The sequence below is a fragment of the Schistocerca cancellata genome, chromosome 3, assembly GCF_023864275.1.
Source record: "Schistocerca cancellata isolate TAMUIC-IGC-003103 chromosome 3, iqSchCanc2.1, whole genome shotgun sequence".
In the NCBI taxonomy this organism is placed as follows: Eukaryota; Metazoa; Arthropoda; class Insecta; order Orthoptera; family Acrididae; genus Schistocerca; species Schistocerca cancellata.
Genome location: NC_064628.1, coordinates 705905682 through 705925823, shown reverse-complemented (window position 1 = coordinate 705925823; position 20142 = coordinate 705905682). Strand labels below are relative to the sequence as shown.

Genomic DNA, 20142 nt, shown 5'->3' with positions numbered 1-20142 from the left:
TTAGCCAGGCAGAGTGTAATATTTTTCGTTAAGTTATGGGAATAGGAAGATCGTGAAAGGGGGTATAGCTCAGTCGTAGAGCATTCGACTGCAGATCGAGAGGTCCCCGGTTCAATCCCGGGTGCCCCCTTCATTTTTCAGTATCTCGAAAAAACAAAAGACGATTGTCGCGGTGAGTTGCAAATACATGTTTGAGATGCACTCCGCACGCCATACCGAAGGCTTTGGAGCAACATTTCAATGGGAGGATCGCAGCCAAGGGTCTTGCAGGTCATCGTCCTGCCGCCATGAGGTCGAACTGTACGAAATCCACTTGCTTGGGGGAAGAATCTTGTACACTGAATTTTATAGAATATGGTGATAGGCAAAAGTTTTCATGTACTGCTGCACGGAGAAACAAAAATTGGAGGAGCTGGGATTTGAACCCAGGACTTTCTGCATGCGAAGCAGAAACTCTACCACTGAGTTACACCCCCGCCAGAGCAAGTACATCTGGGACGAGTCTCTCCTGGATACTACTGTCATTATTTCTTAGGTTTGAACGGTACAGTAAGTTTTCGAGGAACCTATTCATGACAAGACCTAAGCAGCGTCGACTCCGTGGCGCAACGGTAGCGCGTCTGACTCCAGATCAGAAGGTTGCGTGTTCAAATCACGTCGGGGTCACAATGAAATTTTCGTTTACGAAAGCCATAGGCGAGTATGTCAGTTTAATCAGATACCAAACGATTACAAAGAACGGACGAACAGAACTTGCTTGAAAAAAGCTACTAGTGCAATTTTCGCATTCTGACATTAAGGTGAAGGCGCCGACTCGCACTTTCTCCAGGCGCGAGGTGTCTAGTATTTTTGATATTTATATCGTTTAACGCTAATATATAACTGAGAGATAATGATTACACGATATTTTGCTCGATTAGACGTCTTTAGCCAGGCAGAGTGTAATATTTTTCGTTAAGTTATGGGAATAGGAAGATCGTGAAAGGGGGTATAGCTCAGTCGTAGAGCATTCGACTGCAGATCGAGAGGTCCCCGGTTCAATCCCGGGTGCCCCCTTCATTTTTCAGTATCTCGAAAAAACAAAAGACGATTGTCGCGGTGAGTTGCAAATACATGTTTGAGATGCACTCCGCACGCCATACCGAAGGCTTTGGAGCAACATTTCAATGGGAGGATCGCAGCCAAGGGTCTTGCAGGTCATCGTCCTGCCGCCATGAGGTCGAACTGTACGAAATCCACTTGCTTGGGGGAAGAATCTTGTACACTGAATTTTATAGAATATGGTGATAGGCAAAAGTTTTCATGTACTGCTGCACGGAGAAACAAAAATTGGAGGAGCTGGGATTTGAACCCAGGACTTTCTGCATGCGAAGCAGACACTCTACCACTGAGTTACACCCCCGCCAGAGCAAGTACATCTGGGACGAGTCTCTCCTGGATACTACTGTCATTATTTCTTAGGTTTGAACGGTACAGTAAGTTTTCGAGGAACCTATTCATGACAAGACCTAAGCAGCGTCGACTCCGTGGCGCAACGGTAGCGCGTCTGACTCCAGATCAGAAGGTTGCGTGTTCAAATCACGTCGGGGTCACAATGAAATTTTCGTTTACGAAAGCCATAGGCGAGTATGTCAGTTTAATCAGATACCAAACGATTACAAAGAACGGACGAACAGAACTTGCTTGAAAAAAGCTACTAGTGCAATTTTCGCATTCTGACATTAAGGTGAAGGCGCCGACTCGCACTTTCTCCAGGCGCGAGGTGTCTAGTATTTTTGATATTTATATCGTTTAACGCTAATATATAACTGAGAGATAATGATTACACGATATTTTGCTCGATTAGACGTCTTTAGCCAGGCAGAGTGTAATATTTTTCGTTAAGTTATGGGAATAGGAAGATCGTGAAAGGGGGTATAGCTCAGTCGTAGAGCATTCGACTGCAGATCGAGAGGTCCCCGGTTCAATCCCGGGTGCCCCCTTCATTTTTCAGTATCTCGAAAAAACAAAAGACGATTGTCGCGGTGAGTTGCAAATACATGTTTGAGATGCACTCCGCACGCCATACCGAAGGCTTTGGAGCAACATTTCAATGGGAGGATCGCAGCCAAGGGTCTTGCAGGTCATCGTCCTGCCGCCATGAGGTCGAACTGTACGAAATCCACTTGCTTGGGGGAAGAATCTTGTACACTGAATTTTATAGAATATGGTGATAGGCAAAAGTTTTCATGTACTGCTGCACGGAGAAACAAAAATTGGAGGAGCTGGGATTTGAACCCAGGACTTTCTGCATGCGAAGCAGACACTCTACCACTGAGTTACACCCCCGCCAGAGCAAGTACATCTGGGACGAGTCTCTCCTGGATACTACTGTCATTATTTCTTAGGTTTGAACGGTACAGTAAGTTTTCGAGGAACCTATTCATGACAAGACCTAAGCAGCGTCGACTCCGTGGCGCAACGGTAGCGCGTCTGACTCCAGATCAGAAGGTTGCGTGTTCAAATCACGTCGGGGTCACAATGAAATTTTCGTTTACGAAAGCCATAGGCGAGTATGTCAGTTTAATCAGATACCAAACGATTACAAAGAACGGACGAACAGAACTTGCTTGAAAAAAGCTACTAGTGCAATTTTCGCATTCTGACATTAAGGTGAAGGCGCCGACTCGCACTTTCTCCAGGCGCGAGGTGTCTAGTATTTTTGATATTTATATCGTTTAACGCTAATATATAACTGAGAGATAATGATTACACGATATTTTGCTCGATTAGACGTCTTTAGCCAGGCAGAGTGTAATATTTTTCGTTAAGTTATGGGAATAGGAAGATCGTGAAAGGGGGTATAGCTCAGTCGTAGAGCATTCGACTGCAGATCGAGAGGTCACCGGTTCAATCCCGGGTGCCCCCTTCATTTTTCAGTATCTCGAAAAAACAAAAGACGATTGTCGCGGTGAGTTGCAAATACATGTTTGAGATGCACTCCGCACGCCATACCGAAGGCTTTGGAGCAACATTTCAATGGGAGGATCGCAGCCAAGGGTCTTGCAGGTCATCGTCCTGCCGCCATGAGGTCGAACTGTACGAAATCCACTTGCTTGGGGGAAGAATCTTGTACACTGAATTTTATAGAATATGGTGATAGGCAAAAGTTTTCATGTACTGCTGCACGGAGAAACAAAAATTGGAGGAGCTGGGATTTGAACCCAGGACTTTCTGCATGCGAAGCAGACACTCTACCACTGAGTTACACCCCCGCCAGAGCAAGTACATCTGGGACGAGTCTCTCCTGGATACTACTGTCATTATTTCTTAGGTTTGAACGGTACAGTAAGTTTTCGAGGAACCTATTCATGACAAGACCTAAGCAGCGTCGACTCCGTGGCGCAACGGTAGCGCGTCTGACTCCAGATCAGAAGGTTGCGTGTTCAAATCACGTCGGGGTCACAATGAAATTTTCGTTTACGAAAGCCATAGGCGAGTATGTCAGTTTAATCAGATACCAAACGATTACAAAGAACGGACGAACAGAACTTGCTTGAAAAAAGCTACTAGTGCAATTTTCGCATTCTGACATTAAGGTGAAGGCGCCGACTCGCACTTTCTCCAGGCGCGAGGTGTCTAGTATTTTTGATATTTATATCGTTTAACGCTAATATATAACTGAGAGATAATGATTACACGATATTTTGCTCGATTAGACGTCTTTAGCCAGGCAGAGTGTAATATTTTTCGTTAAGTTATGGGAATAGGAAGATCGTGAAAGGGGGTATAGCTCAGTCGTAGAGCATTCGACTGCAGATCGAGAGGTCCCCGGTTCAATCCCGGGTGCCCCCTTCATTTTTCAGTATCTCGAAAAAACAAAAGACGATTGTCGCGGTGAGTTGCAAATACATGTTTGAGATGCACTCCGCACGCCATACCGAAGGCTTTGGAGCAACATTTCAATGGGAGGATCGCAGCCAAGGGTCTTGCAGGTCATCGTCCTGCCGCCATGAGGTCGAACTGTACGAAATCCACTTGCTTGGGGGAAGAATCTTGTACACTGAATTTTATAGAATATGGTGATAGGCAAAAGTTTTCATGTACTGCTGCACGGAGAAACAAAAATTGGAGGAGCTGGGATTTGAACCCAGGACTTTCTGCATGCGAAGCAGACACTCTACCACTGAGTTACACCCCCGCCAGAGCAAGTACATCTGGGACGAGTCTCTCCTGGATACTACTGTCATTATTTCTTAGGTTTGAACGGTACAGTAAGTTTTCGAGGAACCTATTCATGACAAGACCTAAGCAGCGTCGACTCCGTGGCGCAACGGTAGCGCGTCTGACTCCAGATCAGAAGGTTGCGTGTTCAAATCACGTCGGGGTCACAATGAAATTTTCGTTTACGAAAGCCATAGGCGAGTATGTCAGTTTAATCAGATACCAAACGATTACAAAGAACGGACGAACAGAACTTGCTTGAAAAAAGCTACTAGTGCAATTTTCGCATTCTGACATTAAGGTGAAGGCGCCGACTCGCACTTTCTCCAGGCGCGAGGTGTCTAGTATTTTTGATATTTATATCGTTTAACGCTAATATATAACTGAGAGATAATGATTACACGATATTTTGCTCGATTAGACGTCTTTAGCCAGGCAGAGTGTAATATTTTTCGTTAAGTTATGGGAATAGGAAGATCGTGAAAGGGGGTATAGCTCAGTCGTAGAGCATTCGACTGCAGATCGAGAGGTCCCCGGTTCAATCCCGGGTGCCCCCTTCATTTTTCAGTATCTCGAAAAAACAAAAGACGATTGTCGCGGTGAGTTGCAAATACATGTTTGAGATGCACTCCGCACGCCATACCGAAGGCTTTGGAGCAACATTTCAATGGGAGGATCGCAGCCAAGGGTCTTGCAGGTCATCGTCCTGCCGCCATGAGGTCGAACTGTACGAAATCCACTTGCTTGGGGGAAGAATCTTGTACACTGAATTTTATAGAATATGGTGATAGGCAAAAGTTTTCATGTACTGCTGCACGGAGAAACAAAAATTGGAGGAGCTGGGATTTGAACCCAGGACTTTCTGCATGCGAAGCAGACACTCTACCACTGAGTTACACCCCCGCCAGAGCAAGTACATCTGGGACGAGTCTCTCCTGGATACTACTGTCATTATTTCTTAGGTTTGAACGGTACAGTAAGTTTTCGAGGAACCTATTCATGACAAGACCTAAGCAGCGTCGACTCCGTGGCGCAACGGTAGCGCGTCTGACTCCAGATCAGAAGGTTGCGTGTTCAAATCACGTCGGGGTCACAATGAAATTTTCGTTTACGAAAGCCATAGGCGAGTATGTCAGTTTAATCAGATACCAAACGATTACAAAGAACGGACGAACAGAACTTGCTTGAAAAAAGCTACTAGTGCAATTTTCGCATTCTGACATTAAGGTGAAGGCGCCGACTCGCACTTTCTCCAGGCGCGAGGTGTCTAGTATTTTTGATATTTATATCGTTTAACGCTAATATATAACTGAGAGATAATGATTACACGATATTTTGCTCGATTAGACGTCTTTAGCCAGGCAGAGTGTAATATTTTTCGTTAAGTTATGGGAATAGGAAGATCGTGAAAGGGGGTATAGCTCAGTCGTAGAGCATTCGACTGCAGATCGAGAGGTCCCCGGTTCAATCCCGGGTGCCCCCTTCATTTTTCAGTATCTCGAAAAAACAAAAGACGATTGTCGCGGTGAGTTGCAAATACATGTTTGAGATGCACTCCGCACGCCATACCGAAGGCTTTGGAGCAACATTTCAATGGGAGGATCGCAGCCAAGGGTCTTGCAGGTCATCGTCCTGCCGCCATGAGGTCGAACTGTACGAAATCCACTTGCTTGGGGGAAGAATCTTGTACACTGAATTTTATAGAATATGGTGATAGGCAAAAGTTTTCATGTACTGCTGCACGGAGAAACAAAAATTGGAGGAGCTGGGATTTGAACCCAGGACTTTCTGCATGCGAAGCAGACACTCTACCACTGAGTTACACCCCCGCCAGAGCAAGTACATCTGGGACGAGTCTCTCCTGGATACTACTGTCATTATTTCTTAGGTTTGAACGGTACAGTAAGTTTTCGAGGAACCTATTCATGACAAGACCTAAGCAGCGTCGACTCCGTGGCGCAACGGTAGCGCGTCTGACTCCAGATCAGAAGGTTGCGTGTTCAAATCACGTCGCGGTCACAATGAAATTTTCGTTTACGAAAGCCATAGGCGAGTATGTCAGTTTAATCAGATACCAAACGATTACAAAGAACGGACGAACAGAACTTGCTTGAAAAAAGCTACTAGTGCAATTTTCGCATTCTGACATTAAGGTGAAGGCGCCGACTCGCACTTTCTCCAGGCGCGAGGTGTCTAGTATTTTTGATATTTATATCGTTTAACGCTAATATATAACTGAGAGATAATGATTACACGATATTTTGCTCGATTAGACGTCTTTAGCCAGGCAGAGTGTAATATTTTTCGTTAAGTTATGGGAATAGGAAGATCGTGAAAGGGGGTATAGCTCAGTCGTAGAGCATTCGACTGCAGATCGAGAGGTCCCCGGTTCAATCCCGGGTGCCCCCTTCATTTTTCAGTATCTCGAAAAAACAAAAGACGATTGTCGCGGTGAGTTGCAAATACATGTTTGAGATGCACTCCGCACGCCATACCGAAGGCTTTGGAGCAACATTTCAATGGGAGGATCGCAGCCAAGGGTCTTGCAGGTCATCGTCCTGCCGCCATGAGGTCGAACTGTACGAAATCCACTTGCTTGGGGGAAGAATCTTGTACACTGAATTTTATAGAATATGGTGATAGGCAAAAGTTTTCATGTACTGCTGCACGGAGAAACAAAAATTGGAGGAGCTGGGATTTGAACCCAGGACTTTCTGCATGCGAAGCAGACACTCTACCACTGAGTTACACCCCCGCCAGAGCAAGTACATCTGGGACGAGTCTCTCCTGGATACTACTGTCATTATTTCTTAGGTTTGAACGGTACAGTAAGTTTTCGAGGAACCTATTCATGACAAGACCTAAGCAGCGTCGACTCCGTGGCGCAACGGTAGCGCGTCTGACTCCAGATCAGAAGGTTGCGTGTTCAAATCACGTCGGGGTCACAATGAAATTTTCGTTTACGAAAGCCATAGGCGAGTATGTCAGTTCAATCAGATACCAAACGATTACAAAGAACGGACGAACAGAACTTGCTTGAAAAAAGCTACTAGTGCAATTTTCGCATTCTGACATTAAGGTGAAGGCGCCGACTCGCACTTTCTCCAGGCGCGAGGTGTCTAGTATTTTTGATATTTATATCGTTTAACGCTAATATATAACTGAGAGATAATGATTACACGATATTTTGCTCGATTAGACGTCTTTAGCCAGGCAGAGTGTAATATTTTTCGTTAAGTTATGGGAATAGGAAGATCGTGAAAGGGGGTATAGCTCAGTCGTAGAGCATTCGACTGCAGATCGAGAGGTCCCCGGTTCAATCCCGGGTGCCCCCTTCATTTTTCAGTATCTCGAAAAAACAAAAGACGATTGTCGCGGTGAGTTGCAAATACATGTTTGAGATGCACTCCGCACGCCATACCGAAGGCTTTGGAGCAACATTTCAATGGGAGGATCGCAGCCAAGGGTCTTGCAGGTCATCGTCCTGCCGCCATGAGGTCGAACTGTACGAAATCCACTTGCTTGGGGGAAGAATCTTGTACACTGAATTTTATAGAATATGGTGATAGGCAAAAGTTTTCATGTACTGCTGCACGGAGAAACAAAAATTGGAGGAGCTGGGATTTGAACCCAGGACTTTCTGCATGCGAAGCAGACACTCTACCACTGAGTTACACCCCCGCCAGAGCAAGTACATCTGGGACGAGTCTCTCCTGGATACTACTGTCATTATTTCTTAGGTTTGAACGGTACAGTAAGTTTTCGAGGAACCTATTCATGACAAGTCCTAAGCAGCGTCGACTCCGTGGCGCAACGGTAGCGCGTCTGACTCCAGATCAGAAGGTTGCGTGTTCAAATCACGTCGGGGTCACAATGAAATTTTCGTTTACGAAAGCCATAGGCGAGTATGTCAGTTTAATCAGATACCAAACGATTACAAAGAACGGACGAACAGAACTTGCTTGAAAAAAGCTACTAGTGCAATTTTCGCATTCTGACATTAAGGTGAAGGCGCCGACTCGCACTTTCTCCAGGCGCGAGGTGTCTAGTATTTTTGATATTTATATCGTTTAACGCTAATATATAACTGAGAGATAATGATTACACGATATTTTGCTCGATTAGACGTCTTTAGCCAGGCAGAGTGTAATATTTTTCGTTAAGTTATGGGAATAGGAAGATCGTGAAAGGGGGTATAGCTCAGTCGTAGAGCATTCGACTGCAGATCGAGAGGTCCCCGGTTCAATCCCGGGTGCCCCCTTCATTTTTCAGTATCTCGAAAAAACAAAAGACGATTGTCGCGGTGAGTTGCAAATACATGTTTGAGATGCACTCCGCACGCCATACCGAAGGCTTTGGAGCAACATTTCAATGGGAGGATCGCAGCCAAGGGTCTTGCAGGTCATCGTCCTGCCGCCATGAGGTCGAACTGTACGAAATCCACTTGCTTGGGGGAAGAATCTTGTACACTGAATTTTATAGAATATGGTGATAGGCAAAAGTTTTCATGTACTGCTGCACGGAGAAACAAAAATTGGAGGAGCTGGGATTTGAACCCAGGACTTTCTGCATGCGAAGCAGACACTCTACCACTGAGTTACACCCCCGCCAGAGCAAGTACATCTGGGACGAGTCTCTCCTGGATACTACTGTCATTATTTCTTAGGTTTGAACGGTACAGTAAGTTTTCGAGGAACCTATTCATGACAAGACCTAAGCAGCGTCGACTCCGTGGCGCAACGGTAGCGCGTCTGACTCCAGATCAGAAGGTTGCGTGTTCAAATCACGTCGGGGTCACAATGAAATTTTCGTTTACGAAAGCCATAGGCGAGTATGTCAGTTTAATCAGATACCAAACGATTACAAAGAACGGACGAACAGAACTTGCTTGAAAAAAGCTACTAGTGCAATTTTCGCATTCTGACATTAAGGTGAAGGCGCCGACTCGCACTTTCTCCAGGCGCGAGGTGTCTAGTATTTTTGATATTTATATCGTTTAACGCTAATATATAACTGAGAGATAATGATTACACGATATTTTGCTCGATTAGACGTCTTTAGCCAGGCAGAGTGTAATATTTTTCGTTAAGTTATGGGAATAGGAAGATCGTGAAAGGGGGTATAGCTCAGTCGTAGAGCATTCGACTGCAGATCGAGAGGTCCCCGGTTCAATCCCGGGTGCCCCCTTCATTTTTCAGTATCTCGAAAAAACAAAAGACGATTGTCGCGGTGAGTTGCAAATACATGTTTGAGATGCACTCCGCACGCCATACCGAAGGCTTTGGAGCAACATTTCAATGGGAGGATCGCAGCCAAGGGTCTTGCAGGTCATCGTCCTGCCGCCATGAGGTCGAACTGTACGAAATCCACTTGCTTGGGGGAAGAATCTTGTACACTGAATTTTATAGAATATGGTGATAGGCAAAAGTTTTCATGTACTGCTGCACGGAGAAACAAAAATTGGAGGAGCTGGGATTTGAACCCAGGACTTTCTGCATGCGAAGCAGACACTCTACCACTGAGTTACACCCCCGCCAGAGCAAGTACATCTGGGACGAGTCTCTCCTGGATACTACTGTCATTATTTCTTAGGTTTGAACGGTACAGTAAGTTTTCGAGGAACCTATTCATGACAAGACCTAAGCAGCGTCGACTCCGTGGCGCAACGGTAGCGCGTCTGACTCCAGATCAGAAGGTTGCGTGTTCAAATCACGTCGGGGTCACAATGAAATTTTCGTTTACGAAAGCCATAGGCGAGTATGTCAGTTCAATCAGATACCAAACGATTACAAAGAACGGACGAACAGAACTTGCTTGAAAAAAGCTACTAGTGCAATTTTCGCATTCTGACATTAAGGTGAAGGCGCCGACTCGCACTTTCTCCAGGCGCGAGGTGTCTAGTATTTTTGATATTTATATCGTTTAACGCTAATATATAACTGAGAGATAATGATTACACGATATTTTGCTCGATTAGACGTCTTTAGCCAGGCAGAGTGTAATATTTTTCGTTAAGTTATGGGAATAGGAAGATCGTGAAAGGGGGTATAGCTCAGTCGTAGAGCATTCGACTGCAGATCGAGAGGTCCCCGGTTCAATCCCGGGTGCCCCCTTCATTTTTCAGTATCTCGAAAAAACAAAAGACGATTGTCGCGGTGAGTTGCAAATACATGTTTGAGATGCACTCCGCACGCCATACCGAAGGCTTTGGAGCAACATTTCAATGGGAGGATCGCAGCCAAGGGTCTTGCAGGTCATCGTCCTGCCGCCATGAGGTCGAACTGTACGAAATCCACTTGCTTGGGGGAAGAATCTTGTACACTGAATTTTATAGAATATGGTGATAGGCAAAAGTTTTCATGTACTGCTGCACGGAGAAACAAAAATTGGAGGAGCTGGGATTTGAACCCAGGACTTTCTGCATGCGAAGCAGACACTCTACCACTGAGTTACACCCCCGCCAGAGCAAGTACATCTGGGACGAGTCTCTCCTGGATACTACTGTCATTATTTCTTAGGTTTGAACGGTACAGTAAGTTTTCGAGGAACCTATTCATGACAAGACCTAAGCAGCGTCGACTCCGTGGCGCAACGGTAGCGCGTCTGACTCCAGATCAGAAGGTTGCGTGTTCAAATCACGTCGGGGTCACAATGAAATTTTCGTTTACGAAAGCCATAGGCGAGTATGTCAGTTTAATCAGATACCAAACGATTACAAAGAACGGACGAACAGAACTTGCTTGAAAAAAGCTACTAGTGCAATTTTCGCATTCTGACATTAAGGTGAAGGCGCCGACTCGCACTTTCTCCAGGCGCGAGGTGTCTAGTATTTTTGATATTTATATCGTTTAACGCTAATATATAACTGAGAGATAATGATTACACGATATTTTGCTCGATTAGACGTCTTTAGCCAGGCAGAGTGTAATATTTTTCGTTAAGTTATGGGAATAGGAAGATCGTGAAAGGGGGTATAGCTCAGTCGTAGAGCATTCGACTGCAGATCGAGAGGTCCCCGGTTCAATCCCGGGTGCCCCCTTCATTTTTCAGTATCTCGAAAAAACAAAAGACGATTGTCGCGGTGAGTTGCAAATACATGTTTGAGATGCACTCCGCACGCCATACCGAAGGCTTTGGAGCAACATTTCAATGGGAGGATCGCAGCCAAGGGTCTTGCAGGTCATCGTCCTGCCGCCATGAGGTCGAACTGTACGAAATCCACTTGCTTGGGGGAAGAATCTTGTACACTGAATTTTATAGAATATGGTGATAGGCAAAAGTTTTCATGTACTGCTGCACGGAGAAACAAAAATTGGAGGAGCTGGGATTTGAACCCAGGACTTTGTGCATGCGAAGCAGACACTCTACCACTGAGTTACACCCCCGCCAGAGCAAGTACATCTGGGACGAGTCTCTCCTGGATACTACTGTCATTATTTCTTAGGTTTGAACGGTACAGTAAGTTTTCGAGGAACCTATTCATGACAAGACCTAAGCAGCGTCGACTCCGTGGCGCAACGGTAGCGCGTCTGACTCCAGATCAGAAGGTTGCGTGTTCAAATCACGTCGGGGTCACAATGAAATTTTCGTTTACGAAAGCCATAGGCGAGTATGTCAGTTCAATCAGATACCAAACGATTACAAAGAACGGACGAACAGAACTTGCTTGAAAAAAGCTACTAGTGCAATTTTCGCATTCTGACATTAAGGTGAAGGCGCCGACTCGCACTTTCTCCAGGCGCGAGGTGTCTAGTATTTTTGATATTTATATCGTTTAACGCTAATATATAACTGAGAGATAATGATTACACGATATTTTGCTCGATTAGACGTCTTTAGCCAGGCAGAGTGTAATATTTTTCGTTAAGTTATGGGAATAGGAAGATCGTGAAAGGGGGTATAGCTCAGTCGTAGAGCATTCGACTGCAGATCGAGAGGTCCCCGGTTCAATCCCGGGTGCCCCCTTCATTTTTCAGTATCTCGAAAAAACAAAAGACGATTGTCGCGGTGAGTTGCAAATACATGTTTGAGATGCACTCCGCACGCCATACCGAAGGCTTTGGAGCAACATTTCAATGGGAGGATCGCAGCCAAGGGTCTTGCAGGTCATCGTCCTGCCGCCATGAGGTCGAACTGTACGAAATCCACTTGCTTGGGGGAAGAATCTTGTACACTGAATTTTATAGAATATGGTGATAGGCAAAAGTTTTCATGTACTGCTGCACGGAGAAACAAAAATTGGAGGAGCTGGGATTTGAACCCAGGACTTTCTGCATGCGAAGCAGACACTCTACCACTGAGTTACACCCCCGCCAGAGCAAGTACATCTGGGACGAGTCTCTCCTGGATACTACTGTCATTATTTCTTAGGTTTGAACGGTACAGTAAGTTTTCGAGGAACCTATTCATGACAAGACCTAAGCAGCGTCGACTCCGTGGCGCAACGGTAGCGCGTCTGACTCCAGATCAGAAGGTTGCGTGTTCAAATCACGTCGGGGTCACAATGAAATTTTCGTTTACGAAAGCCATAGGCGAGTATGTCAGTTTAATCAGATACCAAACGATTACAAAGAACGGACGAACAGAACTTGCTTGAAAAAAGCTACTAGTGCAATTTTCGCATTCTGACATTAAGGTGAAGGCGCCGACTCGCACTTTCTCCAGGCGCGAGGTGTCTAGTATTTTTGATATTTATATCGTTTAACGCTAATATATAACTGAGAGATAATGATTACACGATATTTTGCTCGATTAGACGTCTTTAGCCAGGCAGAGTGTAATATTTTTCGTTAAGTTATGGGAATAGGAAGATCGTGAAAGGGGGTATAGCTCAGTCGTAGAGCATTCGACTGCAGATCGAGAGGTCCCCGGTTCAATCCCGGGTGCCCCCTTCATTTTTCAGTATCTCGAAAAAACAAAAGACGATTGTCGCGGTGAGTTGCAAATACATGTTTGAGATGCACTCCGCACGCCATACCGAAGGCTTTGGAGCAACATTTCAATGGGAGGATCGCAGCCAAGGGTCTTGCAGGTCATCGTCCTGCCGCCATGAGGTCGAACTGTACGAAATCCACTTGCTTGAGGGAAGAATCTTGTACACTGAATTTTATAGAATATGGTGATAGGCAAAAGTTTTCATGTACTGCTGCACGGAGAAACAAAAATTGGAGGAGCTGGGATTTGAACCCAGGACTTTCTGCATGCGAAGCAGACACTCTACCACTGAGTTACACCCCCGCCAGAGCAAGTACATCTGGGACGAGTCTCTCCTGGATACTACTGTCATTATTTCTTAGGTTTGAACGGTACAGTAAGTTTTCGAGGAACCTATTCATGACAAGACCTAAGCAGCGTCGACTCCGTGGCGCAACGGTAGCGCGTCTGACTCCAGATCAGAAGGTTGCGTGTTCAAATCACGTCGGGGTCACAATGAAATTTTCGTTTACGAAAGCCATAGGCGAGTATGTCAGTTTAATCAGATACCAAACGATTACAAAGAACGGACGAACAGAACTTGCTTGAAAAAAGCTACTAGTGCAATTTTCGCATTCTGACATTAAGGTGAAGGCGCCGACTCGCACTTTCTCCAGGCGCGAGGTGTCTAGTATTTTTGATATTTATATCGTTTAACGCTAATATATAACTGAGAGATAATGATTACACGATATTTTGCTCGATTAGACGTCTTTAGCCAGGCAGAGTGTAATATTTTTCGTTAAGTTATGGGAATAGGAAGATCGTGAAAGGGGGTATAGCTCAGTCGTAGAGCATTCGACTGCAGATCGAGAGGTCCCCGGTTCAATCCCGGGTGCCCCCTTCATTTTTCAGTATCTCGAAAAAACAAAAGACGATTGTCGCGGTGAGTTGCAAATACATGTTTGAGATGCACTCCGCACGCCATACCGAAGGCTTTGGAGCAACATTTCAATGGGAGGATCGCAGCCAAGGGTCTTGCAGGTCATCGTCCTGCCGCCATGAGGTCGAACTGTACGAAATCCACTTGCTTGAGGGAAGAATCTTGTACACTGAATTTTATAGAATATGGTGATAGGCAAAAGTTTTCATGTACTGCTGCACGGAGAAACAAAAATTGGAGGAGCTGGGATTTGAACCCAGGACTTTCTGCATGCGAAGCAGACACTCTACCACTGAGTTACACCCCCGCCAGAGCAAGTACATCTGGGACGAGTCTCTCCTGGATACTACTGTCATTATTTCTTAGGTTTGAACGGTACAGTAAGTTTTCGAGGAACCTATTCATGACAAGACCTAAGCAGCGTCGACTCCGTGGCGCAACGGTAGCGCGTCTGACTCCAGATCAGAAGGTTGCGTGTTCAAATCACGTCGGGGTCACAATGAAATTTTCGTTTACGAAAGCCATAGGCGAGTATGTCAGTTTAATCAGATACCAAACGATTACAAAGAACGGACGAACAGAACTTGCTTGAAAAAAGCTACTAGTGCAATTTTCGCATTCTGACATTAAGGTGAAGGCGCCGACTCGCACTTTCTCCAGGCGCGAGGTGTCTAGTATTTTTGATATTTATATCGTTTAACGCTAATATATAACTGAGAGATAATGATTACACGATATTTTGCTCGATTAGACGTCTTTAGCCAGGCAGAGTGTAATATTTTTCGTTAAGTTATGGGAATAGGAAGATCGTGAAAGGGGGTATAGCTCAGTCGTAGAGCATTCGACTGCAGATCGAGAGGTCCCCGGTTCAATCCCGGGTGCCCCCTTCATTTTTCAGTATCTCGAAAAAACAAAAGACGATTGTCGCGGTGAGTTGCAAATACATGTTTGAGATGCACTCCGCACGCCATACCGAAGGCTTTGGAGCAACATTTCAATGGGAGGATCGCAGCCAAGGGTCTTGCAGGTCATCGTCCTGCCGCCATGAGGTCGAACTGTACGAAATCCACTTGCTTGGGGGAAGAATCTTGTACACTGAATTTTATAGAATATGGTGATAGGCAAAAGTTTTCATGTACTGCTGCACGGAGAAACAAAAATTGGAGGAGCTGGGATTTGAACCCAGGACTTTGTGCATGCGAAGCAGACACTCTACCACTGAGTTACACCCCCGCCAGAGCAAGTACATCTGGGACGAGTCTCTCCTGGATACTACTGTCATTATTTCTTAGGTTTGAACGGTACAGTAAGTTTTCGAGGAACCTATTCATGACAAGACCTAAGCAGCGTCGACTCCGTGGCGCAACGGTAGCGCGTCTGACTCCAGATCAGAAGGTTGCGTGTTCAAATCACGTCGGGGTCACAATGAAATTTTCGTTTACGAAAGCCATAGGCGAGTATGTCAGTTCAATCAGATACCAAACGATTACAAAGAACGGACGAACAGAACTTGCTTGAAAAAAGCTACTAGTGCAATTTTCGCATTCTGACATTAAGGTGAAGGCGCCGACTCGCACTTTCTCCAGGCGCGAGGTGTCTAGTATTTTTGATATTTATATCGTTTAACGCTAATATATAACTGAGAGATAATGATTACACGATATTTTGCTCGATTAGACGTCTTTAGCCAGGCAGAGTGTAATATTTTTCGTTAAGTTATGGGAATAGGAAGATCGTGAAAGGGGGTATAGCTCAGTCGTAGAGCATTCGACTGCAGATCGAGAGGTCCCCGGTTCAATCCCGGGTGCCCCCTTCATTTTTCAGTATCTCGAAAAAACAAAAGACGATTGTCGCGGTGAGTTGCAAATACATGTTTGAGATGCACTCCGCACGCCATACCGAAGGCTTTGGAGCAACATTTCAATGGGAGGATCGCAGCCAAGGGTCTTGCAGGTCATCGTCCTGCCGCCATGAGGTCGAACTGTACGAAATCCACTTGCTTGGGGGAAGAATCTTGTACACTGAATTTTATAGAATATGGTGATAGGCAAAAGTTTTCATGTACTGCTGCACGGAGAAACAAAAATTGGAGGAGCTGGGATTTGAACCCAGGACTTTCTGCATGCGAAGCAGACACTCTACCACTGAGTTACACCCCCGCCAGAGCAAGTACATCTGGGACGAGTCTCTCCTGGATACTACTGTCATTATTTCTTAGGTTTGAACGGTACAGTAAGTTTTCGAGGAACCTATTCATGACAAGACCTAAGCAGCGTCGACTCCGTGGCGCAACGGTAGCGCGTCTGACTCCAGATCAGAAGGTTGCGTGTTCAAATCACGTAGGGGTCACAATGAAATTTTCGTTTACGAAAGCCATAGGCGAGTATGTCAGTTTAATCAGATACCAAACGATTACAAAGAACGGACGAACAGAACTTGCTTGAAAAAAGCTACTAGTGCAATTTTCGCATTCTGACATTAAGGTGAAGGCGCCGACTCGCACTTTCTCCAGGCGCGAGGTGTCTAGTATTTTTGATATTTATATCGTTTAACGCTAATATATAACTGAGAGATAATGATTACACGATATTTTGCTCGATTAGACGTCTTTAGCCAGGCAGAGTGTAATATTTTTCGTTAAGTTATGGGAATAGGAAGATCGTGAAAGGGGGTATAGCTCAGTCGTAGAGCATTCGACTGCAGATCGAGAGGTCCCCGGTTCAATCCCGGGTGCCCCCTTCATTTTTCAGTATCTCGAAAAAACAAAAGACGATTGTCGCGGTGAGTTGCAAATACATGTTTGAGATGCACTCCGCACGCCATACCGAAGGCTTTGGAGCAACATTTCAATGGGAGGATCGCAGCCAAGGGTCTTGCAGGTCATCGTCCTGCCGCCATGAGGTCGAACTGTACGAAATCCACTTGCTTGGGGGAAGAATCTTGTACACTGAATTTTATAGAATATGGTGATAGGCAAAAGTTTTCATGTACTGCTGCACGGAGAAACAAAAATTGGAGGAGCTGGGATTTGAACCCAGGACTTTCTGCATGCGAAGCAGACACTCTACCACTGAGTTACACCCCCGCCAGAGCAAGTACATCTGGGACGAGTCTCTCCTGGATACTACTGTCATTATTTCTTAGGTTTGAACGGTACAGTAAGTTTTCGAGGAACCTATTCATGACAAGACCTAAGCAGCGTCGACTCCGTGGCGCAACGGTAGCGCGTCTGACTCCAGATCAGAAGGTTGCGTGTTCAAATCACGTCGGGGTCACAATGAAATTTTCGTTTACGAAAGCCATAGGCGAGTATGTCAGTTTAATCAGATACCAAACGATTACAAAGAACGGACGAACAGAACTTGCTTGAAAAAAGCTACTAGTGCAATTTTCGCATTCTGACATTAAGGTGAAGGCGCCGACTCGCACTTTCTCCAGGCGCGAGGTGTCTAGTATTTTTGATATTTATATCGTTTAACGCTAATATATAACTGAGAGATAATGATTACACGATATTTTGCTCGATTAGACGTCTTTAGCCAGGCAGAGTGTAATATTTTTCGTTAAGTTATGGGAATAGGAAGATCGTGAAAGGGGGTATAGCTCAGTCGTAGAGCATTCGACTGCAGATCGAGAGGTCCCCGGTTCAATCCCGGGTGCCCCCTTCATTTTTCAGTATCTCGAAAAAACAAAAGACGATTGTCGCGGTGAGTTGCAAATACATGTTTGAGATGCACTCCGCACGCCATACCGAAGGCTTTGGAGCAACATTTCAATGGGAGGATCGCAGCCAAGGGTCTTGCAGGTCATCGTCCTGCCGCCATGAGGTCGAACTGTACGAAATCCACTTGCTTGGGGGAAGAATCTTGTACACTGAATTTTATAGAATATGGTGATAGGCAAAAGTTTTCATGTACTGCTGCACGGAGAAACAAAAGTTGGAGGAGCTGGGATTTGAACCCAGGACTTTCTGCATGCGAAGCAGACACTCTACCACTGAGTTACACCCCCGCCAGAGCAAGTACATCTGGGACGAGTCTCTCCTGGATACTACTGTCATTATTTCTTAGGTTTGAACGGTACAGTAAGTTTTCGAGGAACCTATTCATGACAAGACCTAAGCAGCGTCGACTCCGTGGCGCAACGGTAGCGCGTCTGACTCCAGATCAGAAGGTTGCGTGTTCAAATCACGTCGGGGTCACAATGAAATTTTCGTTTACGAAAGCCATAGGCGAGTATGTCAGTTTAATCAGATACCAAACGATTACAAAGAACGGACGAACAGAACTTGCTTGAAAAAAGCTACTAGTGCAATTTTCGCATTCTGACATTAAGGTGAAGGCGCCGACTCGCACTTTCTCCAGGCGCGAGGTGTCTAGTATTTTTGATATTTATATCGTTTAACGCTAATATATAACTGAGAGATAATGATTACACGATATTTTGCTCGATTAGACGTCTTTAGCCAGGCAGAGTGTAATATTTTTCGTTAAGTTATGGGAATAGGAAGATCGTGAAAGGGGGTATAGCTCAGTCGTAGAGCATTCGACTGCAGATCGAGAGGTCCCCGGTTCAATCCCGGGTGCCCCCTTCATTTTTCAGTATCTCGAAAAAACAAAAGACGATTGTCGCGGTGAGTTGCAAATACATGTTTGAGATGCACTCCGCACGCCATACCGAAGGCTTTGGAGCAACATTTCAATGGGAGGATCGCAGCCAAGGGTCTTGCAGGTCATCGTCCTGCCGCCATGAGGTCGAACTGTACGAAATCCACTTGCTTGGGGGAAGAATCTTGTACACTGAATTTTATAGAATATGGTGATAGGCAAAAGTTTTCATGTACTGCTGCACGGAGAAACAAAAGTTGGAGGAGCTGGGATTTGAACCCAGGACTTTCTGCATGCGAAGCAGACACTCTACCACTGAGTTACACCCCCGCCAGAGCAAGTACATCTGGGACGAGTCTCTCCTGGATACTACTGTCATTATTTCTTAGGTTTGAACGGTACAGTAAGTTTTCGAGGAACCTATTCATGACAAGACCTAAGCAGCGTCGACTCCGTGGCGCAACGGTAGCGCGTCTGACTCCAGATCAGAAGGTTGCGTGTTCAAATCACGTCGGGGTCACAATGAAATTTTCGTTTACGAAAGCCATAGGCGAGTATGTCAGTTTAATCAGATACCAAACGATTACAAAGAACGGACGAACAGAACTTGCTTGAAAAAAGCTACTAGTGCAATTTTCGCATTCTGACATTAAGGTGAAGGCGCCGACTCGCACTTTCTCCAGGCGCGAGGTGTCTAGTATTTTTGATATTTATATCGTTTAACGCTAATATATAACTGAGAGATAATGATTACACGATATTTTGCTCGATTAGACGTCTTTAGCCAGGCAGAGTGTAATATTTTTCGTTAAGTTATGGGAATAGGAAGATCGTGAAAGGGGGTATAGCTCAGTCGTAGAGCATTCGACTGCAGATCGAGAGGTCCCCGGTTCAATCCCGGGTGCCCCCTTCATTTTTCAGTATCTCGAAAAAACAAAAGACGATTGTCGCGGTGAGTTGCAAATACATGTTTGAGATGCACTCCGCACGCCATACCGAAGGCTTTGGAGCAACATTTCAATGGGAGGATCGCAGCCAAGGGTCTTGCAGGTCATCGTCCTGCCGCCATGAGGTCGAACTGTACGAAATCCACTTGCTTGGGGGAAGAATCTTGTACACTGAATTTTATAGAATATGGTGATAGGCAAAAGTTTTCATGTACTGCTGCACGGAGAAACAAAAATTGGAGGAGCTGGGATTTGAACCCAGGACTTTCTGCATGCGAAGCAGACACTCTACCACTGAGTTACACCCCCGCCAGAGCAAGTACATCTGGGACGAGTCTCTCCTGGATACTACTGTCATTATTTCTTAGGTTTGAACGGTACAGTAAGTTTTCGAGGAACCTATTCATGACAAGACCTAAGCAGCGTCGACTCCGTGGCGCAACGGTAGCGCGTCTGACTCCAGATCAGAAGGTTGCGTGTTCAAATCACGTCGGGGTCACAATGAAATTTTCGTTTACGAAAGCCATAG

At 45.4% G+C, this 20142-nt stretch overlaps 66 non-coding genes across 66 annotated transcripts; 44 read left to right on the top strand and 22 right to left on the bottom strand.

Moving 5' to 3' along the window:
- The first annotated feature begins 58 nt into the window (after nt 1-58).
- Trnac-gca (transfer RNA cysteine (anticodon GCA)) lies at nt 59-130 on the top strand. Its single transcript has one exon. It is a non-coding gene; the product is annotated as a tRNA-Cys (tRNA).
- Nucleotides 131-404: 274 nt separating this feature from the next.
- Nucleotides 405-476, bottom strand: Trnaa-cgc (transfer RNA alanine (anticodon CGC)). The gene has a single exon. It is a non-coding gene; the product is annotated as a tRNA-Ala (tRNA).
- A 118-nt stretch (nt 477-594) lies between these two features.
- Trnaw-cca (transfer RNA tryptophan (anticodon CCA)) lies at nt 595-666 on the top strand. Its single transcript has one exon. It is a non-coding gene; the product is annotated as a tRNA-Trp (tRNA).
- Nucleotides 667-984: 318 nt separating this feature from the next.
- Nucleotides 985-1056, top strand: Trnac-gca (transfer RNA cysteine (anticodon GCA)). Its single transcript has one exon. It is a non-coding gene; the product is annotated as a tRNA-Cys (tRNA).
- A 274-nt stretch (nt 1057-1330) lies between these two features.
- Nucleotides 1331-1402, bottom strand: Trnaa-cgc (transfer RNA alanine (anticodon CGC)). Its single transcript has one exon. It is a non-coding gene; the product is annotated as a tRNA-Ala (tRNA).
- A 118-nt stretch (nt 1403-1520) lies between these two features.
- On the top strand, nt 1521-1592 carry Trnaw-cca (transfer RNA tryptophan (anticodon CCA)). The gene has a single exon. It is a non-coding gene; the product is annotated as a tRNA-Trp (tRNA).
- Nucleotides 1593-1910: 318 nt separating this feature from the next.
- Trnac-gca (transfer RNA cysteine (anticodon GCA)) lies at nt 1911-1982 on the top strand. Its single transcript has one exon. It is a non-coding gene; the product is annotated as a tRNA-Cys (tRNA).
- Nucleotides 1983-2256: 274 nt separating this feature from the next.
- On the bottom strand, nt 2257-2328 carry Trnaa-cgc (transfer RNA alanine (anticodon CGC)). The gene has a single exon. It is a non-coding gene; the product is annotated as a tRNA-Ala (tRNA).
- A 118-nt stretch (nt 2329-2446) lies between these two features.
- Trnaw-cca (transfer RNA tryptophan (anticodon CCA)) lies at nt 2447-2518 on the top strand. Its single transcript has one exon. It is a non-coding gene; the product is annotated as a tRNA-Trp (tRNA).
- A 318-nt stretch (nt 2519-2836) lies between these two features.
- On the top strand, nt 2837-2908 carry Trnac-gca (transfer RNA cysteine (anticodon GCA)). The gene has a single exon. It is a non-coding gene; the product is annotated as a tRNA-Cys (tRNA).
- Nucleotides 2909-3182: 274 nt separating this feature from the next.
- Nucleotides 3183-3254, bottom strand: Trnaa-cgc (transfer RNA alanine (anticodon CGC)). Its single transcript has one exon. It is a non-coding gene; the product is annotated as a tRNA-Ala (tRNA).
- A 118-nt stretch (nt 3255-3372) lies between these two features.
- Trnaw-cca (transfer RNA tryptophan (anticodon CCA)) lies at nt 3373-3444 on the top strand. Its single transcript has one exon. It is a non-coding gene; the product is annotated as a tRNA-Trp (tRNA).
- A 318-nt stretch (nt 3445-3762) lies between these two features.
- On the top strand, nt 3763-3834 carry Trnac-gca (transfer RNA cysteine (anticodon GCA)). The gene has a single exon. It is a non-coding gene; the product is annotated as a tRNA-Cys (tRNA).
- Nucleotides 3835-4108: 274 nt separating this feature from the next.
- Nucleotides 4109-4180, bottom strand: Trnaa-cgc (transfer RNA alanine (anticodon CGC)). The gene has a single exon. It is a non-coding gene; the product is annotated as a tRNA-Ala (tRNA).
- Nucleotides 4181-4298: 118 nt separating this feature from the next.
- Trnaw-cca (transfer RNA tryptophan (anticodon CCA)) lies at nt 4299-4370 on the top strand. Its single transcript has one exon. It is a non-coding gene; the product is annotated as a tRNA-Trp (tRNA).
- A 318-nt stretch (nt 4371-4688) lies between these two features.
- On the top strand, nt 4689-4760 carry Trnac-gca (transfer RNA cysteine (anticodon GCA)). Its single transcript has one exon. It is a non-coding gene; the product is annotated as a tRNA-Cys (tRNA).
- A 274-nt stretch (nt 4761-5034) lies between these two features.
- Trnaa-cgc (transfer RNA alanine (anticodon CGC)) lies at nt 5035-5106 on the bottom strand. The gene has a single exon. It is a non-coding gene; the product is annotated as a tRNA-Ala (tRNA).
- Nucleotides 5107-5224: 118 nt separating this feature from the next.
- Trnaw-cca (transfer RNA tryptophan (anticodon CCA)) lies at nt 5225-5296 on the top strand. Its single transcript has one exon. It is a non-coding gene; the product is annotated as a tRNA-Trp (tRNA).
- Nucleotides 5297-5614: 318 nt separating this feature from the next.
- Nucleotides 5615-5686, top strand: Trnac-gca (transfer RNA cysteine (anticodon GCA)). Its single transcript has one exon. It is a non-coding gene; the product is annotated as a tRNA-Cys (tRNA).
- Nucleotides 5687-5960: 274 nt separating this feature from the next.
- Nucleotides 5961-6032, bottom strand: Trnaa-cgc (transfer RNA alanine (anticodon CGC)). Its single transcript has one exon. It is a non-coding gene; the product is annotated as a tRNA-Ala (tRNA).
- Nucleotides 6033-6150: 118 nt separating this feature from the next.
- On the top strand, nt 6151-6222 carry Trnaw-cca (transfer RNA tryptophan (anticodon CCA)). Its single transcript has one exon. It is a non-coding gene; the product is annotated as a tRNA-Trp (tRNA).
- Nucleotides 6223-6540: 318 nt separating this feature from the next.
- Nucleotides 6541-6612, top strand: Trnac-gca (transfer RNA cysteine (anticodon GCA)). The gene has a single exon. It is a non-coding gene; the product is annotated as a tRNA-Cys (tRNA).
- A 274-nt stretch (nt 6613-6886) lies between these two features.
- Trnaa-cgc (transfer RNA alanine (anticodon CGC)) lies at nt 6887-6958 on the bottom strand. The gene has a single exon. It is a non-coding gene; the product is annotated as a tRNA-Ala (tRNA).
- A 118-nt stretch (nt 6959-7076) lies between these two features.
- On the top strand, nt 7077-7148 carry Trnaw-cca (transfer RNA tryptophan (anticodon CCA)). The gene has a single exon. It is a non-coding gene; the product is annotated as a tRNA-Trp (tRNA).
- Nucleotides 7149-7466: 318 nt separating this feature from the next.
- On the top strand, nt 7467-7538 carry Trnac-gca (transfer RNA cysteine (anticodon GCA)). The gene has a single exon. It is a non-coding gene; the product is annotated as a tRNA-Cys (tRNA).
- A 274-nt stretch (nt 7539-7812) lies between these two features.
- On the bottom strand, nt 7813-7884 carry Trnaa-cgc (transfer RNA alanine (anticodon CGC)). The gene has a single exon. It is a non-coding gene; the product is annotated as a tRNA-Ala (tRNA).
- A 118-nt stretch (nt 7885-8002) lies between these two features.
- On the top strand, nt 8003-8074 carry Trnaw-cca (transfer RNA tryptophan (anticodon CCA)). Its single transcript has one exon. It is a non-coding gene; the product is annotated as a tRNA-Trp (tRNA).
- Nucleotides 8075-8392: 318 nt separating this feature from the next.
- Nucleotides 8393-8464, top strand: Trnac-gca (transfer RNA cysteine (anticodon GCA)). The gene has a single exon. It is a non-coding gene; the product is annotated as a tRNA-Cys (tRNA).
- Nucleotides 8465-8738: 274 nt separating this feature from the next.
- Trnaa-cgc (transfer RNA alanine (anticodon CGC)) lies at nt 8739-8810 on the bottom strand. Its single transcript has one exon. It is a non-coding gene; the product is annotated as a tRNA-Ala (tRNA).
- Nucleotides 8811-8928: 118 nt separating this feature from the next.
- On the top strand, nt 8929-9000 carry Trnaw-cca (transfer RNA tryptophan (anticodon CCA)). Its single transcript has one exon. It is a non-coding gene; the product is annotated as a tRNA-Trp (tRNA).
- Nucleotides 9001-9318: 318 nt separating this feature from the next.
- On the top strand, nt 9319-9390 carry Trnac-gca (transfer RNA cysteine (anticodon GCA)). Its single transcript has one exon. It is a non-coding gene; the product is annotated as a tRNA-Cys (tRNA).
- A 274-nt stretch (nt 9391-9664) lies between these two features.
- Nucleotides 9665-9736, bottom strand: Trnaa-cgc (transfer RNA alanine (anticodon CGC)). The gene has a single exon. It is a non-coding gene; the product is annotated as a tRNA-Ala (tRNA).
- A 118-nt stretch (nt 9737-9854) lies between these two features.
- On the top strand, nt 9855-9926 carry Trnaw-cca (transfer RNA tryptophan (anticodon CCA)). Its single transcript has one exon. It is a non-coding gene; the product is annotated as a tRNA-Trp (tRNA).
- A 318-nt stretch (nt 9927-10244) lies between these two features.
- Nucleotides 10245-10316, top strand: Trnac-gca (transfer RNA cysteine (anticodon GCA)). Its single transcript has one exon. It is a non-coding gene; the product is annotated as a tRNA-Cys (tRNA).
- A 274-nt stretch (nt 10317-10590) lies between these two features.
- Nucleotides 10591-10662, bottom strand: Trnaa-cgc (transfer RNA alanine (anticodon CGC)). The gene has a single exon. It is a non-coding gene; the product is annotated as a tRNA-Ala (tRNA).
- A 118-nt stretch (nt 10663-10780) lies between these two features.
- Nucleotides 10781-10852, top strand: Trnaw-cca (transfer RNA tryptophan (anticodon CCA)). The gene has a single exon. It is a non-coding gene; the product is annotated as a tRNA-Trp (tRNA).
- A 318-nt stretch (nt 10853-11170) lies between these two features.
- Trnac-gca (transfer RNA cysteine (anticodon GCA)) lies at nt 11171-11242 on the top strand. The gene has a single exon. It is a non-coding gene; the product is annotated as a tRNA-Cys (tRNA).
- Nucleotides 11243-11516: 274 nt separating this feature from the next.
- Trnaa-cgc (transfer RNA alanine (anticodon CGC)) lies at nt 11517-11588 on the bottom strand. The gene has a single exon. It is a non-coding gene; the product is annotated as a tRNA-Ala (tRNA).
- Nucleotides 11589-11706: 118 nt separating this feature from the next.
- On the top strand, nt 11707-11778 carry Trnaw-cca (transfer RNA tryptophan (anticodon CCA)). Its single transcript has one exon. It is a non-coding gene; the product is annotated as a tRNA-Trp (tRNA).
- A 318-nt stretch (nt 11779-12096) lies between these two features.
- On the top strand, nt 12097-12168 carry Trnac-gca (transfer RNA cysteine (anticodon GCA)). Its single transcript has one exon. It is a non-coding gene; the product is annotated as a tRNA-Cys (tRNA).
- Nucleotides 12169-12442: 274 nt separating this feature from the next.
- On the bottom strand, nt 12443-12514 carry Trnaa-cgc (transfer RNA alanine (anticodon CGC)). Its single transcript has one exon. It is a non-coding gene; the product is annotated as a tRNA-Ala (tRNA).
- Nucleotides 12515-12632: 118 nt separating this feature from the next.
- Nucleotides 12633-12704, top strand: Trnaw-cca (transfer RNA tryptophan (anticodon CCA)). The gene has a single exon. It is a non-coding gene; the product is annotated as a tRNA-Trp (tRNA).
- A 318-nt stretch (nt 12705-13022) lies between these two features.
- Trnac-gca (transfer RNA cysteine (anticodon GCA)) lies at nt 13023-13094 on the top strand. The gene has a single exon. It is a non-coding gene; the product is annotated as a tRNA-Cys (tRNA).
- A 274-nt stretch (nt 13095-13368) lies between these two features.
- Nucleotides 13369-13440, bottom strand: Trnaa-cgc (transfer RNA alanine (anticodon CGC)). Its single transcript has one exon. It is a non-coding gene; the product is annotated as a tRNA-Ala (tRNA).
- Nucleotides 13441-13558: 118 nt separating this feature from the next.
- Trnaw-cca (transfer RNA tryptophan (anticodon CCA)) lies at nt 13559-13630 on the top strand. Its single transcript has one exon. It is a non-coding gene; the product is annotated as a tRNA-Trp (tRNA).
- A 318-nt stretch (nt 13631-13948) lies between these two features.
- Nucleotides 13949-14020, top strand: Trnac-gca (transfer RNA cysteine (anticodon GCA)). Its single transcript has one exon. It is a non-coding gene; the product is annotated as a tRNA-Cys (tRNA).
- A 274-nt stretch (nt 14021-14294) lies between these two features.
- Nucleotides 14295-14366, bottom strand: Trnaa-cgc (transfer RNA alanine (anticodon CGC)). The gene has a single exon. It is a non-coding gene; the product is annotated as a tRNA-Ala (tRNA).
- A 118-nt stretch (nt 14367-14484) lies between these two features.
- Nucleotides 14485-14556, top strand: Trnaw-cca (transfer RNA tryptophan (anticodon CCA)). Its single transcript has one exon. It is a non-coding gene; the product is annotated as a tRNA-Trp (tRNA).
- A 318-nt stretch (nt 14557-14874) lies between these two features.
- Nucleotides 14875-14946, top strand: Trnac-gca (transfer RNA cysteine (anticodon GCA)). Its single transcript has one exon. It is a non-coding gene; the product is annotated as a tRNA-Cys (tRNA).
- A 274-nt stretch (nt 14947-15220) lies between these two features.
- Nucleotides 15221-15292, bottom strand: Trnaa-cgc (transfer RNA alanine (anticodon CGC)). Its single transcript has one exon. It is a non-coding gene; the product is annotated as a tRNA-Ala (tRNA).
- A 118-nt stretch (nt 15293-15410) lies between these two features.
- Nucleotides 15411-15482, top strand: Trnaw-cca (transfer RNA tryptophan (anticodon CCA)). The gene has a single exon. It is a non-coding gene; the product is annotated as a tRNA-Trp (tRNA).
- A 318-nt stretch (nt 15483-15800) lies between these two features.
- On the top strand, nt 15801-15872 carry Trnac-gca (transfer RNA cysteine (anticodon GCA)). The gene has a single exon. It is a non-coding gene; the product is annotated as a tRNA-Cys (tRNA).
- A 274-nt stretch (nt 15873-16146) lies between these two features.
- Trnaa-cgc (transfer RNA alanine (anticodon CGC)) lies at nt 16147-16218 on the bottom strand. The gene has a single exon. It is a non-coding gene; the product is annotated as a tRNA-Ala (tRNA).
- A 118-nt stretch (nt 16219-16336) lies between these two features.
- On the top strand, nt 16337-16408 carry Trnaw-cca (transfer RNA tryptophan (anticodon CCA)). The gene has a single exon. It is a non-coding gene; the product is annotated as a tRNA-Trp (tRNA).
- Nucleotides 16409-16726: 318 nt separating this feature from the next.
- Nucleotides 16727-16798, top strand: Trnac-gca (transfer RNA cysteine (anticodon GCA)). The gene has a single exon. It is a non-coding gene; the product is annotated as a tRNA-Cys (tRNA).
- A 274-nt stretch (nt 16799-17072) lies between these two features.
- On the bottom strand, nt 17073-17144 carry Trnaa-cgc (transfer RNA alanine (anticodon CGC)). Its single transcript has one exon. It is a non-coding gene; the product is annotated as a tRNA-Ala (tRNA).
- A 118-nt stretch (nt 17145-17262) lies between these two features.
- Trnaw-cca (transfer RNA tryptophan (anticodon CCA)) lies at nt 17263-17334 on the top strand. Its single transcript has one exon. It is a non-coding gene; the product is annotated as a tRNA-Trp (tRNA).
- Nucleotides 17335-17652: 318 nt separating this feature from the next.
- On the top strand, nt 17653-17724 carry Trnac-gca (transfer RNA cysteine (anticodon GCA)). The gene has a single exon. It is a non-coding gene; the product is annotated as a tRNA-Cys (tRNA).
- A 274-nt stretch (nt 17725-17998) lies between these two features.
- Trnaa-cgc (transfer RNA alanine (anticodon CGC)) lies at nt 17999-18070 on the bottom strand. The gene has a single exon. It is a non-coding gene; the product is annotated as a tRNA-Ala (tRNA).
- A 118-nt stretch (nt 18071-18188) lies between these two features.
- On the top strand, nt 18189-18260 carry Trnaw-cca (transfer RNA tryptophan (anticodon CCA)). Its single transcript has one exon. It is a non-coding gene; the product is annotated as a tRNA-Trp (tRNA).
- Nucleotides 18261-18578: 318 nt separating this feature from the next.
- Nucleotides 18579-18650, top strand: Trnac-gca (transfer RNA cysteine (anticodon GCA)). The gene has a single exon. It is a non-coding gene; the product is annotated as a tRNA-Cys (tRNA).
- A 274-nt stretch (nt 18651-18924) lies between these two features.
- Nucleotides 18925-18996, bottom strand: Trnaa-cgc (transfer RNA alanine (anticodon CGC)). The gene has a single exon. It is a non-coding gene; the product is annotated as a tRNA-Ala (tRNA).
- A 118-nt stretch (nt 18997-19114) lies between these two features.
- Trnaw-cca (transfer RNA tryptophan (anticodon CCA)) lies at nt 19115-19186 on the top strand. Its single transcript has one exon. It is a non-coding gene; the product is annotated as a tRNA-Trp (tRNA).
- A 318-nt stretch (nt 19187-19504) lies between these two features.
- On the top strand, nt 19505-19576 carry Trnac-gca (transfer RNA cysteine (anticodon GCA)). Its single transcript has one exon. It is a non-coding gene; the product is annotated as a tRNA-Cys (tRNA).
- A 274-nt stretch (nt 19577-19850) lies between these two features.
- Nucleotides 19851-19922, bottom strand: Trnaa-cgc (transfer RNA alanine (anticodon CGC)). The gene has a single exon. It is a non-coding gene; the product is annotated as a tRNA-Ala (tRNA).
- Nucleotides 19923-20040: 118 nt separating this feature from the next.
- Nucleotides 20041-20112, top strand: Trnaw-cca (transfer RNA tryptophan (anticodon CCA)). The gene has a single exon. It is a non-coding gene; the product is annotated as a tRNA-Trp (tRNA).
- Nucleotides 20113-20142: the final 30 nt, after the last annotated feature.